The sequence below is a fragment of the Phascolarctos cinereus genome, unplaced genomic scaffold (genome assembly GCF_003287225.1).
Source record: "Phascolarctos cinereus isolate Bilbo 61053 unplaced genomic scaffold, phaCin_HiC Scaffold_726;HRSCAF=1367, whole genome shotgun sequence".
In the NCBI taxonomy this organism is placed as follows: domain Eukaryota; kingdom Metazoa; phylum Chordata; class Mammalia; order Diprotodontia; family Phascolarctidae; genus Phascolarctos; species Phascolarctos cinereus.
The window spans coordinates 360,104,572-360,125,544 of record NW_027556098.1 but is presented as its reverse complement, the minus strand read 5'-3'; the positions used below and the strand labels follow the sequence as shown (position 1 = coordinate 360,125,544).

Sequence of the window (20,973 nt, the reverse complement as noted above, 5' to 3'; positions counted from 1 at the left end):
CCCAATTGTCCTCCAGCTCCACAAGACCTGGGCTAGCCTATATAACCAAGATAGTAATTCATTAGTTCACTGGAGAAATGGGACTTAGCACCGTGTGCCAGGTTCTGTGTATAGTATTGGTGGATTAAAAGAAATACACATACTCATCCATAGGTAGAAAGGATATTCGCACACAAATATTGCATGTACTGCACACATATAGAGATACACACCCACATTCACACAGTCTAAACTCACAGGCCTAGGCTGACTTGCCTAGACTCTGAGGTCAGGTACCCGGTACCTATCATTGCCTGCCCTCAGTCCAATCAAGGCCTCCTCCCCTGGCACACACCAACACCTAGGAACAGAGATCAGTCTAAGCTTCTCTCCTGTGCCCAAGCAGGGCTCCCCCTCCTGCAGGCCCACAAGCCCATTGGCCCAGGACTCCAGCCCCAGGCTGGTGTTAGCCTGCTCTCCTGATCTTGCTGGCTTGGTGAGCTCAGACCCAGCCAACTTTCACACCCAGATGTGGATCGGGGCCAGCCTGAGGCTTGTACCAGCCTGACAGAGGTGTGAACAGAGACAGGGTAAAAGCAAGAAATTCCTTCTATAGGAGTGAAAGCTAAGCATCCCTAGCTGGGCGGTCCCAGCACTCAGGCCACTCTAGTGCAGTCCTAGGCATCATGGGAATAACCTTAGGCTGGGCTGGGCTGGGCTGAGCTAGAACATGTGGCCTAGAACGTGTGGGCAGGAACCAGTACTGACAGTTTTCCCGAAGTGCTCACTGGCTTTCCCTTCTACCATCAACGTAAGTAAGTTCCCTTCTCCTCCCCAACAGGGCAGAAGCAAGGCCATGTGACTGCCTGCTCGGCCCAAATGAGCCTGGTGAGGTCTTTGTTGGGGCCTCCAGATGTAGTAAATAGGAGGGTCAGAGAGCTAGAAGCCCAGAGCGACCCCAACCCCTCGGCCTATCAACCTCAGCCTGCTGCCTAGGAAAGGCAATCTAGAGATGAAATATGAGGGCCTAGAAACTCAGGAGACTTGGTGACACCAAGTGACTCACCCAAGGTCACACACATAGTAAGTGTCAAAGCCAGACCTCAAATCGAGATCTTTTGATTCTAAGCCTGATGTTCTTTCTATTACAATCAGTCAGTAGGCATTTAGTAAGCTCTGACTATGCCCCAGGCCGGGCCAAGTGTCGGGGATACAAAGAAAGGCAAAAACCAAGTCCCTTTCCTTGGGAAGCTCCCGTTCTAATGGGGAAGATAAACACACCAGCAAGTAGATTTGAGAAAGGTGTAAGAGTATAAATGGAAAGCAAATGGACTCAGAGGGAAGGACAACTGGTGAAGGCTTCTTGAAGAATAAGGTTGGAGCTGAGTTTTGAAGAAAGCCATAGAAGCCAGGAGGCAAAGGTGAAGAGGGACGGCATTCCAAGCATGGGGGACATCCAGGAGAAAGTCACCGAGTCCTGAGATGGAGTGTCATCCACCAAGAAGGGGAAGGAAATACGCATTCGTAAAACGCCTACTGTGTGCCAGTGCAGCACTTAACAGTTATCAGCTCATGTGACTAATGTAGAAAGAGTGGCAAGAAAGCTGGAACCCACTGGATCCTGGAGAACCCAAAAGGGCGTAAGACTTCTTTGTTGAAAGCAAAGTGTAAGACTGGGAAGATAGGAAGCAGGCAGCCTCGTGAAGGACTTTGAAATCCAGAGGACTTTAATATTGTTGGGAAGGACCACTTTGACATTTGAGTAGAAGTGGACTAGAGTGGGGAGACACTCGAGGCAGGCAGACCAACCGGTAAGCAGGTTATTGCAATGGTCCACGAGGGAGGTGATGGAAGGGGACAAGTTCAAGAGAGGCGTCAAGGATGTCACCAAGGTTGCACTCTACCTAATGCTTCCCCTTCCCTCTCTGGGGCAGAGTATTGGGTTAGATGACCCTCCCATTCAATCACACAGTTTTTCCCACCTCTGACTTTCATTTTGCTAAGGACTCCCCTCATACACATTCTACGTTCTATGCTCCACTAACATTCTGTTCTATGTGTTCTAAGATCCCCTCTGGCTCTGATATTCTATGTTCTACGGTTCCTTCCAGGTCTAACTTTCTATGTTCCACATGTTCTAAGGTTCCCTCCTAGTCTGCCATTCTGCATCCTAAGGTCTCTTCCAGCTTTGACATTCTGTGCTCTATGAGTCCCCAGTGAAGGGCAGCTACCAGGCCACCAGGTAGGCCTCAAGTGGTGGTTACTGGATAAGACGATGTCAGGTAGGAGGGAGCCAATTCCCAGCTTCAGCTGCATCTCTAGCACCTCAGAAAGCAGGCTTGGCCACTCCAAACAAGAGGGGATTGGTTTCACTAATTAGTTTGAATAATTCTTTTGACCCTAATTAGCTGCCTGTAATGTCCCATTTGCATATAAGAAAAGCCTGCCTATTTGCATATTTGTAAATCAGGAGGGTTTGTTGCCCAGCAGGCTCTGGCAACACTGGTGCCAGGGAGCTGCCCCGTGATGGGAGTGACTGGCTAAGGGCCAGGGAGGCTGTAGGCACCTTCCCCTGCCGGCCAGGGGGGGCAGCCCCACTGAGCCACTGGGAAGGAAGAATGGGTTAATTACAGGTCAGGTTGGATGGAGGAGGGAGCCTAAAGCTGCTATTTTGATGGAGACAGAAAGAAGGGGAAACAAAAAGGGATTTCAGGACGCTCTGTGCTGGGAGACCTTCTGTTCACGTTCTCAGACTCGATCTGCAAACATTTGGAAGCAGGAAAATTAGCTCTCAATAAGACGAGGAAGGGTGGGAGCTGAGGGTACACACATGCAAGTACAAACCCAAGCACAGATGTACAACCCCCCCCAGAGGCACATTTACCTGCACACAGAGAGACAGACCTACCCCCAACCCCAACACCCAACCCCGACCTTCCTTATACTACTTTCACTTTCCAAGGCGTGCACACAGGCACATGGACTTACAGAGTTATTTATGCTGAGGGGCACACTCAGGCTTGCACACCTCCACAGACTCACTCGTGAAGAGGTCCAAGCTCACATACCTACACAGACTGACACACGTTCAACTTAAATAAATATCGATTAAATTCCCACTGCATGCATAACCCAAGTTCAGCACTGGAGAAACATAAAGTGCCCTGCTCTCCAAGAGGCCTCCACTCTGATGGGGACTATAAGACAGATAATGAACATACAGCATCACATGGGCATCTTAGGCAAAGAAAGTGCTATAAGGAGGCCTGAGGTAGGGGTTTGCTGGAAGCACCTCAACCTCCTGGAAGCCGGTTGTTAAATTTTCTGTGTAAACATTTACACCTTGGAAATCAAAGGCTGCAAATCAAGGTTTGATTTACTGTTTTATTGATTGTCCGGACTTCAGGGAGTGATGGAGAAAGTGTATACAATTCAGATTAAATTTTAAAGCATGTGTTTTCAGAGAGCCTGTTGTTAAACTTTTGCTAGCATGCCACTCCCTGAGAAAAAATGCATAGACCAAGGTTATCAGGGAAGATTTCATGAAGGAACAGCTCCTTCAACAAAAAAAAAAAGGTTCTGTTTTCTAGGCAGAGATGTAATGGGGGCCATGTATCTGGCAATAATTCCAGGCTGTCATTGCTGCTCTGGGATCCTTCCTTCTTCCCCGTAATGTCCCCCTTGGGAAAAAAAAGGGAAAGGGCACAACATTGCTCTCCTTCCATAGAGACCCCATCAGTTACTCAACAAACAAGCACTTATTAAGCACCTACTATGTATCAGGCACTATGCCAAGGATACAAAGAAAGACAAAAACAGTTCCTGCCCTCAGGGAGCTCCTATTCCAATGGGGAAACAACATAGAAACAACCGTGTACATACATGATACAAGGCTTGTCAGGAGGCAGGTGGAGTCACTTAGCCAGTGTATGAAGAGTCCTATGTGATACTCGGGCATCAGGATTCCCCAAGGGCTCAGGTCAAGAGGGTCAAGTCTCTGACCCTAGCATTATACTTGGTATGCGCCCAGGGTCTGGGAGAAGGGAAGCAGGCCCTACCTTATACCCACAACAGCCTTGGACGCCAGGCAGAATTGGACCTCTATACCTCACACTTCAGAGTGATGCCCTCCCTGATGCCTACAGGCACCCCAGGTCCAAGCCGCAAGCGTAGGAATCATAATTCACCCTTGTGCGCTGCGCTAAAATTTACAAAGAGCTTTCTTCATCACACCCCTTCCAAGGTGAGCCATATAAACATTACACTTCATTTTACAAATGTCAGAGAGGGTTAGAAATAGCTTATCCAAGGTTATCCAGCTGTTAAGGGTCAGAGCTGGTATTCAGACTAAGGCCTCCTGACCCCAGGTCTAACAACTTTTCCACTACAGCCCATTTTCTCTCTTGTAAAGAAGATGGACAAGACTAGATCCTTAGCCCCAGGTCCCCTGCCTTTGTCCAGGTTCCACACCAGGGCACTGGGTTCAGAGACACAATCAAAGACACAATCTGCCCTCCGGGTCACTAGCAGCTCTTCTCCAGGGCCTGTGTTTCCAAAGGGAACATAAATCATCATCATGATAATAATTAATATCTTTATTATATATATATGCATATATATATATGGTTTCAAAAGGTTTCTCCAGTTAGATTCAACAAACATCCATTAAGCACCAACTGTGTGCAAGGCATTATGAAAAGGAAAAAATAATGAAACTGTTCTTGCCCTCAAGGGGCTTACATTCTTCAAGGCTGGGGATTCAACAAATAGACAGGTAAGCAAGTGCAAAGTATACACAATAGAATACAGTGATTTCAAAAGAAAAGGCATGCTAATAGCCAGGAGAATCAGGAAAGGCCTCAAATAGGAGGTGGCCAGCTGTGAGCAGAGGTGAGGAGGGAAAGCATTCCAGGCACAGAGGACAGCCTATGTAAAGGAATGGAAACAGAAGATGAAATCATGGTCAGGGAACGGCTGGAAGGCGAGTTGGAATTGAACAGGGAGTGCACAAAGGGGAATACGAGATAAAATAAGACTTGAAAAGTCAGGGGGGACTCAGATTGGGAGGAGGAGGGGGTTTAAATGCCAGGCTGAGGAGCTTGCATCTGAGCCTAGAGGAAATAGGGAGCCAGGGAAGAGTTTTGAGTCAGATCTGCCATGTTAGGAATATCAGTGTGGCAGTTCTGTGGGAGGTGATAGCGGAAGCATTATTATTCCCATTTTACATAGAAGGAAACTGAGGCTATCAAGCGAGAGGCCAGATTGAAAATCCAGGTCTTCTGCCTCCAATGCTGTCCTCACTACCTCGGGCTGCCTCTGCATGGAAAGGTGGGTCTTGTCATAAACAGGTAGATGTCTGTCCCTTAAACCTAGGCTGAGCCTCAGCATTTAAAGATGGGGGAGGTGGAGGGAGAAAGAGAAAAAGGAGTAAGGAAAGGGGGGGGAAGAAATACTGGGAAAGTCTGGCTGATGCAGATTGCTTGAGACATGAATATTCATCAGCGAATGGGGAGAGCAGGGAGTTTGCCTAACAGCTCCACCCACCTAACTGAAATAAATGTCATCGCCTTTGCCAAGAAAGTGCCAAAGGAAGCTGGCGGTGGCTCCCAGGCAGACAGCGCCAACCGGCTGGCTTTCAGACTCAGGCGGAGTGGTCCTTTCCTATACCAGGAACTGGGCTTTGAGAGCTTGGGAGAATAGTGGTTAGAAGGGAACCAGCCAGGAAAAGGTTCACTCTGCCACGCACCAGAGGCCCCACAGCTTGGGGGCTGCTGCTCTGCCAGAACTTTCCCCAGAGCCCATTAAGCCGTTCAAGGGAGGCCCCTGGGCGCCCACACCACATTCCCAGGATTAGCACAGTGAAGAGCAGCTCCCCAAGAAATAACACCTGTGGATTCTAGACTCTGGGCTGGAAGGGACTTCCGGAGGGTGCCAAGCCCAGCTCCCACAAAGCCACAGCATCCAGGCTGCTTGGATACCACTAAGGCTGGGGAGATCACAACGCCCCCAAGGCAACTCACTCCATTGGTGGCTACCTGTTAACTGTTGGGAAGGTCTTCCTTCTATTGAGTAGAAATTTTCCTCTTCGAAATTTCCGCTGTTGTGGCTACTTCTGTTCTCCAAGGCCATGGAAAAACAAGTTTAATCCTTAGTCCTCCTACATGAAGACAGACATCATAGGATAATAATCCCTGCAACTGAAAATAAAACTAATAATCATAGTAATGGTCATAAAGGGGGCTTGAAAGTTGATGAAGCACTTTCTTCTGAGGTAGGTATGGAAAGTATTGTCCTTCTCATTTTGGAGGTGAGGAAACTGAGGGTCAGTAACTTGGCCAGGCTCACAAAACCAGTCAAATCAAAGCCAAAATCTGAGCCAGGGCTCTCCTTGGTCCCAAGCCTAGCATTCTTCCTACCCCAGCTTCCTTCAAGTCTCAATTACAACCCACTTTCTACAGGAAGCCTTTCCCAATCCCCTTAATGCTAGTGCCTTCTCTTTCAGTTTTATCCATGTTATTCTGTTTCCATCTTATTTGTACACCATTGTATATGTTGTCTCCCCCATTATACTGTGAGCTCTTTGAGACCTTTTAGCTTTCTTGTATCTCTAGTGTCTGGTACATAGTAGGTGCTTAATAAATGTTTATTGACTGACTGACTGTACCACATTGCCCCTCCTGACAATAGAGTAGGATCCAGGGCAGAAAAAGCCCTTCGAGATCATCTAGTCCAAAGCCCTCCTTTTACTTTTGAGGATCCTGAGGCCCAGAAAGGTTAAATGACTTGTCCGTGACCACACAGAAAAGAAGCACAACCAGGACTTGAAACCAGCATGCTTTCTGACTCTAAATCAGATATGGCCTGGCCCTAAGGCAATAAGATAGACTAGGTGGTCCCTGGAGGTTCTGGGAATCCACAAACTACTTGGACTCATGGCAGGCCAGGCAAAGATCTAAACTTTGCCAACTATCTTTACCACCTGTGTCTTACTCTGTTCTCTTCCAGCCTAACCCAACCCAATCCAACTTGGCCTTGGCCCTTCTTGCTGTCTCTCAAGTACCGCTTTGGACACCTTCCTCCTGACAAGCACCTCAAGTCATAACAGAGACTTCATTAGGCTCCCTCCACACTAGATTTTGAATCTGGGAGCCCTCTCCCAATTCCCTTTTTCCCAACCCAATTCCCCCAGATCACATTAGCTTTTCTGGCCTAATTTCATTATACTGACTGATGGACACCTTCCCACCCTGCACTGTTGAATCTGTTTGATCTAATTAATAAGAGTCTACCATATCACCAAATGACAAAATGTCAAAACTAAAAGAAGGCTTCCATACAGAACACAGAATGTCAGAGCCTGGAGGGACATTGGAATCTAGAATGTCAGAGCTAAGAAGGGATCTCAGAACCCAGATTATTAGAACCAGAAGGAACCTTAGAACATAGACTATCAAAGCTAGAACAAGGCCTCAGAGCAAATACTGTAGAACATTAAAGGTAGAAGCAGCCTTAGAACATATACTGTCAGATGTGGAAGGGATCTTAGAGCGCACTGAACATCAGAGCTAGAAAAGAACCTTAAAATATATCATATGTCAGAGCTGGAGGGAACCTTAGAACATAGAATATTAGATTCTGGAGGGCCCATAAGGGCATAGAATGTCAGAGCTAGAAAGGGACCTAAGAACACAGATTATTAAAGATAGAAGGAACCTTAGAACATAGACTATCAAATCTAGAAAGGGGCCTCAGAGGAAACATTAGAGGTAGAAGAAGCCTTAGAACATATACTGTCAGACCTGGAAGGGATCTTAAAGCACACTGAACATCAGAGCTAGAAAGGAACCTTAAAATATAGTAAGTCAGAGCTGGAAGGAACCTTAGAACATAGAATATTGGACTTGGAGATCCCATAGGAGCACAGAATTTCAGAGCTAAAAAAGGACCTTAGAATATAGAATGTTCTATTTGAGAGGGATCTTAGAACATAAAACGTAGAATCTTAGAGCTGGGAGACCACAGAACACAGAATGCCAGGGCCAGAAGTGACCTTGGAGCATAGAGCATAGAAAATATCAAGGTAGGAAAGGATCTTAACGATGACCTAGTTTAAATCACTCCGTTTACAAAGGGGGAGACTGAGAACCTCAGAGTCGTAGCTTAAACAGTAAATATTGGTTGGATTTCTACCTTATGCAGCACACACAGATAGATAGAAAGTAACAGAGTCAGACTTCAAGTTCAGGGCTCTGAGCCCTTCCAGCCAGCCATCATTCTGCCCCACCAAGTGACTTGGGAGAAGCAGAGATCAGAGGGAGCACATTCTCTCCCCGTTTCTCCACATAGCGCAGAACAGCTCCACTCAGCATGAAGTCTGTGGGCGGCTCAGCTCTCCAGCTGCTGCTCATCTTATGTAGTTCAGTGTGTACACATGTGGTTTAATGAGTTTATGTGTGTTTTCTTACCTTCACAAATTGTTCATTTCAAACACAATTTCCAAGATGGGGTTTGGGGAAATAATGTACTTATAGCAGCCTGGGCTAACTGAGTGAATCCAAGAACCCTTCCCCAGATGACTTCAGTGCTGCGTTGGGGAAACAAAGGAGACTTATTAGGGTAAATAAAGGAAGCTATATCCACCGATGAATCAGAGTTGAAAGGGACCCCAGAGGCCATGGAGTCCAACCCCATCATTTTACAGATGAGGAAACTGAGGCACATGGAGATGAAATGATTTGCCCAGGGTCACATAGGTTTCAAACTCAGGCCTCCCTGACTCCACATTTAGTCCTCTATCCACTAGGACACTTAGCTACCTTTCTATGCAACTAGATCCCACAATTTAATAAACGTGTCTTCAGTTCTGACTGCGTACAGAACCCTGTATTCCATTCCAGGGGAGATACAAGGTCTAGATAAACCACATTCCCTGCCTTGCTGGGAGCTCACAGTCTAATAAGAGGACAAGATACACCCAGGACACCATTATAAGCAATAATGCAGGGTGAGTGATTTGGAGAGGTACAAAACAACATGCCCCATGAGGACTGAGGGGGAAGGATTATAGGATCATACATTCAAAGCTAGGAGGGACCTTTGAGGTCCCACTGTTTCATTTTACAGACAAGAAAACTGAGGCTCAAAAATGTAAGTGACTTGCCCAAGGTTACATAGCTCATAAGTAACTGAGGCAGGACTCGAACCCAGGTCTTCCTTACTCTGAGTCCAAGGGGGATTAAGGAAGGCTTCATGGAAAGGGGTGATATTGCAGACCAATAAGCATTTATTAAGCACCTACTATAAGGAAGAGGAGAGGCTGGCAGGAAACCTGGATCCAGATCCTGCCTCTTACCCAGCTGTGTGACCATGGGTTATTATTATATACTATTATATTATATAATATAACATAACATATATTATATACTAAGATTACTTAGCCTCCCAGGTCCTTTAAAGGAAAGCCTTTGTTCCCTCATTGTGAGTTTACTACACTGGTGAACTTTACACAGGTCTAAACAACAACATATATGCCAAGTACTGTGCAAAGCTCTAGGAATACAATGATAAAATGAAAAACAGTACCTGTCATCAAGGAGGTTGGGGGGGAGGGGTGTGGGCAGAGGGATACAGAGGGAATTTGGAGTTCAAGGACTTGGGTTCAAATCCAACCTCTGCCATTCACCACCTGTATGACCTAGAAAAAGTCACTCAGTCTCTCTGGGCCTCAGTTTCCTCATTTGTAAAAAGGTGACTCAACTATATGGCCTCTAAAGTCCCTTCCAGTTCTAAATCTGTGTTCCTAAGACATATCAGGATCAGATCTGGGAGAGTAACTATTTGTGGATTGGGGCCTCAGGGGCTTTATTGAATAAGATCACAAGAACATAGACTTGGAACCACAGAAGGGACCTCGCAGACCATCAAGTCCAACCCCTCATTTCACTGATGAAGGGCTGAGGCCAAGGGACCTGCCCAAGGTCATAATGACAGTAAGAGGCAGGGTATTGATCTCCATCAATGAGAAGAGAGACCTATACCAATAGGTTCTCAGGTTACACTTGTAATACCTATCTCATAGAACTATTGTTAGGGGGAGCAGGGAGAAAGTATCTAGTAAGCTTTAAAGTGCTGCAGAAACATAACAATCCGGGCAACTAGATGGCACAGTGGATTAAGCTCTGGCCTTGGAGTCAGGAGGACCTGAGTTCAAATCTGATCTCAGACACTTGACATGTACTAGCTGTGTGACCCTGGGCAAGTCACTTACCCCCGACTGCCTCACCAAAATGCAAAAATAATTAAAAAAAAAAACAACGATCATTAGGACTTCCCCCAAAGCAATTGATCCATTTATAGAATTGATACCAGGACTTCAAGGGTTAGGAAGACAGGGCCAGCAGCAGAAGCAGAGATGGAGTACGCTGGGCTGAGTTGGGCTAGAAGAGGAAACAGACAAAGATCTTGGGGTGCTTGCCCCAGTTAGTTCTCCTCCCTTGACCTTCCATGAAGCCACATAGGTCACAGGTTCCTAGGACCTCCAGGAACCATCCAGCCCATCTCCCTGTCTCAAGACCCAGCCATGTCTGACCTAGATTTGGAGTACGAAGACCTGGATTCAAATCTTGACTCTGCTACTTAAAACCTGTGTGGCCACAGGTAAGTCACTTGCCCCTTCTGAGTCTCAGTTTCTTCAAATATGAAATGAGAAGACTAGACCAGGTGGCCCCTAAAGAACCTTCCAGCTAGAACACCCTGTGATTCCCTATCCTGGATTCAGAGCATATGCTACCTGGTATATAAAAAATGTAATATATAGTATTATATTATGTTATATTATATTACATTATATTATATTTATTATATTATATTACATTATATTATATTATAATAGTATATAATATATTATTATATGTTAATATGATATATCATTATAATATATTATATATCTTGGATTCAGAGCATATGCTACCTGGTATATAAAAAACATAATATACAGTATTATATTACATTATATTACATTATATTATATTATAATAATATATAATATATTATTATATGTTGATATGATATATCATTATAATATATTATATATCTTGGATTCAGAGCATATGCTATGGTATGTAAAAAATGTTATATATATTATTATATTATAATATATTATATTATGCAATATAATTATTGTATTATAATGATATATTATTATATGTTAATATGATATATAATTATACAATATATTTATAATATGCAATGCATTATATAGTATATTATGTTTATAATATACAATGTTAATGCTTTAAATTTCATAATATACAACATATTATATAATATTTAATAGCCTTCAGCAAACATTCATTAAGCTTCTAATGCATGCAGGGGCTTAAGGTTCATGCTAGAGATACAACGCTAGACACAGCCCCAGCACTTGCAATCTGATGGAATTCTAATCCTACCTACCTTTTTTCTGCATACCTCTAGTCTCCCTGAGGTAGAATTTAAGCCTCTTCAGAGCTGGGTCCTGTTCTAGCCAGTATCTCTTTGTATCATCTGCAACTAGAATTGCACCCTGCATTACACATGCAGTAATTGAATCTGTTGTTGTCGTTTGGTTGTTTCAGTCGTGTCCAACTCCTCGTGACCCCATTTGAGGTTTTCTTGGCAAAGATACTGGAGTGGTCTGCCATTTCCTTCTCCAGCTCATTTTACAGATGAGTAAACTGAGGCAGAGTCAAGTGACTTACCCAGAGTCACACAGCAGGTGCCTGAGGCCAGATTTGAACTCAGGTTAATTGAATAGGAACTCAATAATGATAATTAGCAACACATATATATACGTGTATACACACACACACACACACACACACACACACACAAACACATGTATATTCATATATACGTGCACATATGTGTACATATCCATGTGTGCAATAGACTCATTACGATGAATCGCACCATGCTCAGAGTTGTAAACATAATTACTATTTCCCCCAGGACCTACAGAATGGGATTGCCTTGCCTACCCTGGGAAACTTGCACGGTACCAAGGAGGGAAAGTGTCCAAGGCAGGAATGTTATCCTCTGCCATCCTCTAGACAGGAAACATGCCTCCATGGCATCAGCACAATGGCCTCTTGGCTCCCCTACCCCTATTGCCAGCCTAATTCCAAGTCTCTCTCAGGTTTCCACAGAAGTACAAGAAAGTTCTCATGCAAGACAGCAGTTTTCTGAGATTTGTGTGACAAGGCTGGGTAAAATTCAAATGACTCTGGGTGATTTAATCCATTTGGGGCCCTGGCGGTAAATCAGCAGAAGCCAGAGCTGACACACCGGCCCCGAGAAACCTGCAGGTGGATGATATAAGTTTATCAGCAGATCTACAGGTGAGGACTCAGACAGCCTTGAATTGCGGTGGGAAGTGCTCTCCTCGGCTCTGAATACATTTGGAGTGTCTGCAGCCTCCCCGCAGCCCTGTTTCCACCCAAGCCTGGCCTCTAGCTGGCTGTGGTGTTCATTCACCCAGAAACAAATGCATTTTCAGAAGCTGTAGGAGGAACCCGGCCTTTCCCATCTCTCCCTGCAAACATATTCCAGGGTCAGGGATGTCACATTGCCCCCAAACCATAGAGGGGATTCATGCTTCAGGCAAGGAGCTGAACTAAGTGAGCTTTAAAAGCCAGCTCTAGGGTTTTAAGGCCTTCCTAGCCTGGCACTCAAGGCCAATCTGACTTTCCCTTTCTATCTGCACCCTTCTCTACAATCTAGCCAAATTGGCTTACTCATTATCATCTGAATGCTTCCAGTATTCTACTGCCTCCACACCTTTGCTCTCAGGATGCCCTAAGCCAAGAATGCCCTCCTTTCTTCTCTACCTCATCTTTTCCTATTGAAACTCAATCCAGCCTTCAGAGTTTAACTAAAGTACTCCTATGAAGGCCCCCAGATGGAACTGCTCTAATATTGTCTTTTCTGGGTTCTAAGGTTCCATCTAGCTCTGACTTTCTACATTCTGAGTTCCCTTCCAGCTCTCACAATCTATATTCTGTGTTCTAAGGCGCTTGCTAAATATCTCCTGTAAGCTCCTAGGGTTAGGACCCCAGGCCTGAGCTAGGTAGGACCAGACCTGGGGCTTTGCTGGGCCATTGGAAGGGGCTGTTGCTGATTTCAGAATGGAACTAGGCTTTCTTTCTCTCTCTCTCTCTCTCTCTTCTCTCTCTCTCTCTCTCTCTCTCTCTCTCTCTCTCGGCTTTGTCTTGGAGAGATCCATTTCTTTTCTCTCCCCTTGTCCTGAGGTAGGTATCATAGCCCATCCCCAGGGTCCAGAGAAGCCCAATAGCCCATCCCCAGGGTCCAGGAGAAGCCCACAACTGGAGCTGGCCAGTGTCCCAGTCCACTGAACAACTAAGACTCAGTCAGTCCTGAAGTGATATTGCTATAGCTTTCTCCAGTGGCAGGGAGGGCATTCTCCAGCAGCTTCCTGGCTTCAAGGGCAGTCCAGCTGGGTACAGCTTCTGGTTTGTGCTTGGGGCAGAGGAGGCTACAGCTTCAGGGTCATGCTCATCACTCTCCATCTTTAGAGAGAGATTCAGATTGTCAGAACTTGAAGGGGCCTCAGAAAGCATTTAAGCCAACCATCTTACAAACGGGAAAAAACAAGGTCCAGAAAACGAGTGAAAAGATTGGCCCAAGTCACACCCCTAACAAATGGCAGGGTTGGTCCTTAAAGCCAGGTCCCTGACTCCCACTTCAGTGTTCTTCCATCCACATCCCTTTGCTACTGGACTGAGTCCAAACCCTGGCATTAGGGGCCCTCCACATCCTGTCCTCAGCCTACCTCACCATCCTCATCACTCCCTTCCCTCCCTGCACACACATTCTGGTCCACTCAGGCAGTGTCCTCCCTCACTGTCCCCTACAAAGGGAACTCTTGTTCCTTCCCCACGAGGATGCCTTCCCTCCCCCCCACCCGGCCCTTGTTTGTCCAAATCCTAGCCACTATTTAAGGTCCTGCATGAGTCTCACCTCCTCCCTGATTCACCCCTACCCTCCTACAGGGCCTGTACACAGGTGTATTTAATACTTCTTTGTTGAATGGAATCAGTTCTCTGAACCCCTAAAACAGCCAGTAACCTGAACAATAAAACAGACCCTCTATTTTTGAAGTCTGATAACATTCTCAAAGAATTTTATGACTTTTAATAAGAGCTCATATTTCTCTCCCATTTTCAAAGCGCTTCACCCACATTTCCCACAGATTCTCAGCATCTCAGAGCTAGAAAGGACCTCAAAGACAATGCAGTCTAACCTGACCTGAAAAGCATTTTCTTCTACATCTTCATTCAAGCTTCTCCTTGAATACCTCCAGTGATGGGGAACTCATGACCTCCTGAGGCAGTTAGTTCCCACTCATGTGATCTTCACACCAATCCTACTAGGTTGGGAGGATAGGAATGAGTATCCCTATTTCATAAATGAGAAAACTGAGGCCCAGAGAGTTTCAGATCCCACAATCATACAGCTAGCAATTGGAGAAAGCAAGGCTCAGACAGAAATCTCTGCATGCATTCTTTCCATTGCATTATTTCCCCCAACACAAAGTGCAAGCCCCTCAAGTACAAGGACTTGTTCATTTTACTCTGGTTTTCCCCCCACAATGCCCAGCATAGGGCTGAGCACACAGGAAGTCCCCTTTAAATAAACCCTTCTCAGGGGGCAGCTAGGTGGCGCAGTGGACAGAGCTCTAGCCTTGGAGTCAGGAGGACCTCAGACACTTGACACTTATTAGCTGTGTGACCCTGGGCAATTCACTTGACTCCGATGGCATCACCAAAAAGCATAAAAAAATAAATAAACCCTGCTCAGCAACTAACTCACTGAATGACCTTGAAAAAGTCTCTAGACTTTCTGGACTGCAATTTCCTCATTTATAAAATGAATAGAGTCAATAGGTTCTTTGGGGTCCCTTCTACCAATAAAGCTTCAGGATTCCCTTCTATCTAATTTTGACCTGTTCTTAAACAAAAAACGATAGAAAAAATGTATTTCCACAGATTTATCTGGTGAACATACCCTGAATGAAAATTTCACAGGAGGCCGGGATGGCTCAAAAAAAAGCAAATTGTGGGAAATTTTATAAGTGGAAGCATAGTAAAAACAAGCCTAGTTACCTAATGACTTAAATAGTTAAGAGCCTGGAGGAAAAGGTACAGCATGTGATCTTGAGTAAGTTGATCGTGCCTCAGTTTCCCCACTGTGAAGAAAGGGCAATGGGCTAGATGAATTCTGAGGTAGCTTTCAGTTATGACATTCTGCTTCACCTCTAATGTTGTATGGAAGCATCCCTCATTGCTGATATGCTATTTTCTGAGGCCCCTTTCAGCTCTAATATTCTTTGTTCTAAGGGCCCTCCTGTCTCCGGCCTTCTGTGTTCTATGTTCTAACGGCCCTTCTAGGTCTGACATTCTAGATGGGTAGAACACAAGACCTGCAGTCAGAAAGACTCCAAATCTGACTTTAGATACTTATTAGCTGTGTGCCCCTGGGTAAGTCACTTAAACCTCTGCTTGCCTCAGTTTCATCATTTGCAAAATAGAGATAATACCTCTGAGGATACTTGTGAAGGAAAAGTGAGATATTTGTAAAGCACTTTGTAAACCTTCAGGTGCTATATATAGGCTAGCTATTATTATTATTATTATTATCATTCTGTATTCTAAGGGCCCTCCTGACTCTAACATTCTAAGATCCCTTCAGTTCTGATTTTCTATGTGCTCAAGTCCCTTCTAGCTCTGACATTCAGTGTTCTAAGGTCCTTCCCAGCTCTGACATTCTGTGTTCTAGAATCCTTCCCAGCTCTGACATTCTGTGTTCTAGAATCCTTCCCAGCTCTGATATTCTGTGTTCTAAGGTCCTTCCCATCTCTGTCATTCTGTGTTCTGATGGCCCTCCCACTTCTGATATTCTATGTTCTGAAGACCCTCCTAGATCTGTCATTCAGTGATCTGCATTCCAAGATCCTTCCAGAACCTTCTTAGGTTCTATGGTTCCATGACCTGGAATAGCTCTCCCCACCTCCAGAGTCCCCGTTCAGAAGGTTTCTCGCAGGAACACTCCCTGCCTCTCCTGCCTTAGACTTTGGTGAGCAGCCCCCATATGAAAATGCTGGGACGCTCCCAACGCCTCCCTCCCTTTTCTTCCCCTCCTTCCCAAATCTGCTCCAACCTTCCTATTGCAAATGCCTTGTTTATTTCAATATCAGCCTTATTACTTTTCTGTTCATGCAAAAAAAAATTATGAAAACAGATTTAAGGGGGAAAAAAAGTATTTAATGAGTAAAACTGTCTGCGGTTCGGTTTCCTTCCCAGGGAAAAATGGCTGTGATTTTGGCATAAGAAAAGAAAGCTCAATAGCTTCACTTCAATGCAGCTGCCAGGAGGAATACATTTCAGAGTAGACCAGAACCTTAAAATTAAACAGTATTTCTTCCCAGCAGACACTTCCTGCACTTGATTCTGTTTGGCAGGTAAATGTTCCCAGTTAAACCCAGGATTCGGCTCCAGCAGGAACAACGTGAGCAGCAGCCCCCCAAACTCCTTATCTCAGGGTATCTGAGGGCATCCTCCTCATCCTTCACGGCCCCTTTCCTAGGCCATCTAGTTCCATCCCAGATCCAGACCCAGGCTCTGAGAGGAGGCTTCTGGGGACAGTGATCAGCGCCAGCTTCAAACATCTGGACAGAGACAGCTACAACTAGTTCCCATCCTCTCCTTCCCACCCTTAACATTCAATCCCAAGGTGAAAAGGCCATAGATTTACAGAGTCTCAGAGCTAGAAGGGACAAGTGAGGGTATCCAGTCCAAACACCTTCCTTAGGACAAGAATCTCTTCAACAACATTGCCTACAATGTCATCCACCCTCTGCCTAAATACTTTCAGTGGTGTTAGTTCACCACCTAATAGTGCCCTCCATTCCATTCATTAAGGCTGTTTGTTAAAAAATTTTACATTTTATTGAGCCAAGATCTGTCACCCTAATTCTACACTCTGGCATCAAACAGATCACCAGTGTAAATTGCCCTTAAGTTATTCCCAACTAACCAGAAAGATTCCCCAGACAATGATTACCCTGGGTTTTCAGGGTACTAGGAATGAACCCACACTCCTAAAACTAGGTCCACAAACCCCCCACTAATGTGTTTATTTTTCAGTACTCAGCCAGATGATACAGTTAGCTCAAAGCAAAGGCATTTACTGGAAAACCTTAGAATATTTGCAATAGAATGTTCTCCCCCCTAAACTTAGGGTTCACACTCCTACCACCATACACACCATCAAAGGGGAGGATGAACAAGTATAGAGATCCCACACATGAGCAACTCACACCTCCAATACTATAGTTCCTCTGATGTTCCCTAATATTGTATCCATACTGCTTCTCACTGATAAAGACATCTTGACTGGACCTGCTCTCACATGGGTACGTTCTATAGCTGGGCCATCTCTCTGTAGGGAATGTTGATCTGCCAGTTGGCCACAGTCTCTACAGTCTCCATCTTGGCTGAAGTCCTTGGCTAGGGCATTGGCAGGCTCTTTCAGAAAGAATTAGAAGCCTTACCTTAGGACCAGTGGGAAGACTTCTGAGTGGGAAACCTCAGAGTCTCAGTTCTGCCATCTCCCAAGTGGAAGGATCCAGCTCAATCCTCTCTCTCTCTCTCTCTCTCTCTCTCTCTCTCTCTCTCTCTCTCTCTCTCTCTCTCTCTCTCTCTCTCTTTCTCTCTCTCTCTCTCCCTCCACCCCCTCCTTGACTCTCTCCACAGAAGACTGTAGGTCAAGAGTCCATGCTCCTGAATCCCCCTATCAGATTACAAGCAAGCACGTGTCTCCTATAGCCATGTGCTGCTGCCATAATATGTCACCGCTGATTAAAGGGGAAAAGAGGGAAGAGACGGAGGACAGGCAAATTCTTCCCCTTGTGCATTCTTCAATAGGTACAAGGGTGAATCTCTAAAGATGAGGACACTCTCAAGAGGAGAGTTTCTTCTTGACTGCCTCAAATTGGGGACTGATTTGCTTTTTTATCTAGGCCACAATGGGTGTGGCTGATCTTCTCAATCACTCTTCAGAAGATCCTGTGGACCAGTGATATCTATTTTAGGGCAAAACCCCAAAGTTTAAAGAAGGAGGAAAATTACCTATTTGTACAAAAATATTTATAGCAGCTCTTTTTGTAGTGACAAAGAACTAGAAAATAAGTAGGGAGGGTCATTAATTGGGGAAAGGCTGAACAAATTATAGTATATGCATGTAATAGAATATTATTGTGCTATATGAAATGATGAAAGGCAGAGAAGACTAGGAAGATTTATATGAACTGATACAGAGTGAAGTGAGAAGCATGAGAACAATTTGTGTAATGATGTAACAATAATGTAAAGAAAAGAAACTTTGAAAGACTTAAGGCATCTGATCAATGTAATGACTTAGTGATGATTCCAGAATACTGATAGCAAAGAAGATACTACCTACTTCCTGAGAGGGAGGTGAAGAATTCAAGATCCAGAATGAGGGAAGGGAAAGAAGAGAATAAGCATTTATACAGTGCCTACTATGTGCCAGGAATTATGCTAAGAGCTTTTTTTGATCCTCATAACAACCCTACAAGTAAGCGTTATTATTATCTTCATTTTACAATTGGGGAAACTGAGGCAAACAGAGGTTAAGCAATTTGCCCAGGGTCACACAGCTAGTAAGTTTCTGAGGCCAGATTTGAACTCAGGTCTTCCTGACTCCACGCCCAATAATCTATCCACTGAGCCACTCATGAGACATATTTTTTGACATGGCCAATATGGCAATCCACTTTGCTTGATGATATGTATTCATTACAAACATTTTGTTTTTCTTTGTATTCAGTAAGAGAGGGGTGAGATAAGAGGCAAAGAGAGGTTAGGAAGGGGGTTCCCATTCCCCCTCCAAAAATGAGAAGAGAACAGAAGGAAAACCAGAAGGAATCACAGACAAGCAGGACAGCTTTGAAACTTCCATGTTGAATTTATTATACACTTTAAAAGGAAAGCAAGCTCTACATAATAGAGATTCACTATTTCATGTGCAATACTCCCCTTCTGTTCTATAATCTATATGGAAATGCTCATTTTATTTAGTGTTTTAAGTGTTGAATTTTTTTAAAAAGAAAAGAGATTTTTTAAAGTATGTTCCCTGTACCCCATAAGTTGCCTTTATCCTATAGTCAGTGCCCCATATACTCTCAGTAAGGTGATAGAAAAAATGTCTTCACTTTAATTATCCACTTGTTACAATGGCCCCATACTATCAGGTTGTTTAGAAAACTCTTTCACATTCTGTAATCAGATTGTTTAGGAAAACCCTTCAATTTAGTCAAAGACTTCCCCTGATCCACCTCTTTTACACTGGAGAAACTCAAGCATTGTCTTTTTAAGTGCCTTCTAATCATGGCCATTAATGAATGTCATCAGAGTCTATGTGACCCAGTTTTAGACAGTCTGAAAATTAACAGTTTTTGATGAGGATCCAGACCTACTATATCCCATGGTCCTGGAGATTACACTCACCCCCAAATACATGGTTATACAAGTTCAGCAAATAACTTTTTTTTTATTTTCTCATAGATAATCACCTGTCTTGATGCATGTCTTGATACATGCAAGCCTTTCTAACCAAAAAATAATTAGAAAAGAAAAAGGAAGAAATGAAAATAATTGGAAAGGGAAAGGGTAAGGAGAAGAGGGGAAAGGGGAAAAGGAAAGAAGAAAGGGAGGATATGGGGAAGGGAAGGTGATAGAGAGAAGGGAAAGAGAAAGAGGAAAGGGGAAGGGGAAAGGGGAAGGGGAAAGGAAAGGCAGAAAGGTGAAGAGGGAAGGAGAAGAGGCAGGGAAAGGAGAAAAGAGGAAGAGAGAAAGGAAAAGGGGAAGAGGAATGGAAGGGGAGAAAGGAGAAAGAAGAAGAGGAAAGAGAAAGGAAAGATGGAAAAGGGGAAGGGGAAGGGGAAGGGGAAGGGGAAGAATAAAGGGAAGGAAAAAGGGAAGGGAATGGAAAAAGGAGAAAGGGAAGGGAAAGAGGAAGAGGGAAAGAGGAAAAGGGGAAAGGGAGGGGAAAGGGGAAAGAGGAAGAGGGAAAGAGGAAAAGGGGAAAGGGAGGGGAAAGGGGAAAGAGGAAGGGGGAAGGGAAAAGGAGAAGGAGAATGAAGAAGGGAAAAAGGAAGAAGAAAGGAAAAGGGAAAGAGGAGAGTAAAGGGAAGAGGAAAGGAGGAGAATGGAGAAGTGGAAAGGGAAAGAGGGAAAGGGAAAAAGGGAAGGGAAAGGGGAAAGAGGGAAGATGAGGGAAGGGAAAAGAGTAAAAGGGACAGAGAAGGGGATATGGAAGAGAAGAGAATGGAGAAGGGGAGAGAAAAAGAGAGAGAAGACAGGAAGGACTTACCGTCATGTAAAAAAATAATTTTTGTGTTCTGGGTGAAAATTCTAATAGTTTCCTTCAATACATAAATTTCTCCAGTGGAGTCCTGAAGACTCATGGAGCATTCCAAATGGCGGTATAGACAAATGTTTCTCCAGTGTTTCCCTTCAATTGCATAGGCCACCAAAAATTTCTCCACTGGATCCCTGCAATGCATAAAGTATTCCAAGTAAAAGTTTAAAAAAAAAGAAACTTTAAAAGCTCAAAAATACCTGAAAGATATGTAGAGTCCAAAAAAGGCTAATCATTTAGTTGGATATCTAGGCCATCAGGCAAATCTTATCCTAAGGCCACATAGTTCATAAGGATCTCAGAGGAACTCCTTTAACTAGGAATCTTCTGTGTGGCTCTTGGTGCACCAATAGCCACCATTCTAAGGACAGAACATTCCTATCACTCATATCAGGACTTCCCTACTCATAACAGACACAGTAATACAACCAAAATCAGTTCTTAAGCATTCAACATATAAAACATATATTCAGAATATAAAAATTACATCAAAGC

The 20,973-nt window shown here is 44.4% G+C and overlaps 1 long non-coding RNA gene across 1 annotated transcript in view; it reads right to left on the bottom strand.

Annotated features, from left to right (window-relative positions):
* Window positions 1-4,619: 4,619 nt before the first annotated feature.
* Window positions 4,620-20,973, bottom strand: part of LOC144454486 (uncharacterized) — an 83,805-nt gene continuing 67,451 nt past the window's right edge. Inside the window, exon 3 of the long non-coding RNA XR_013482915.1 lies at window positions 4,620-6,136. This is a non-coding gene — a long non-coding RNA (uncharacterized LOC144454486). The remainder of the gene's footprint in view (window positions 6,137-20,973) is intronic.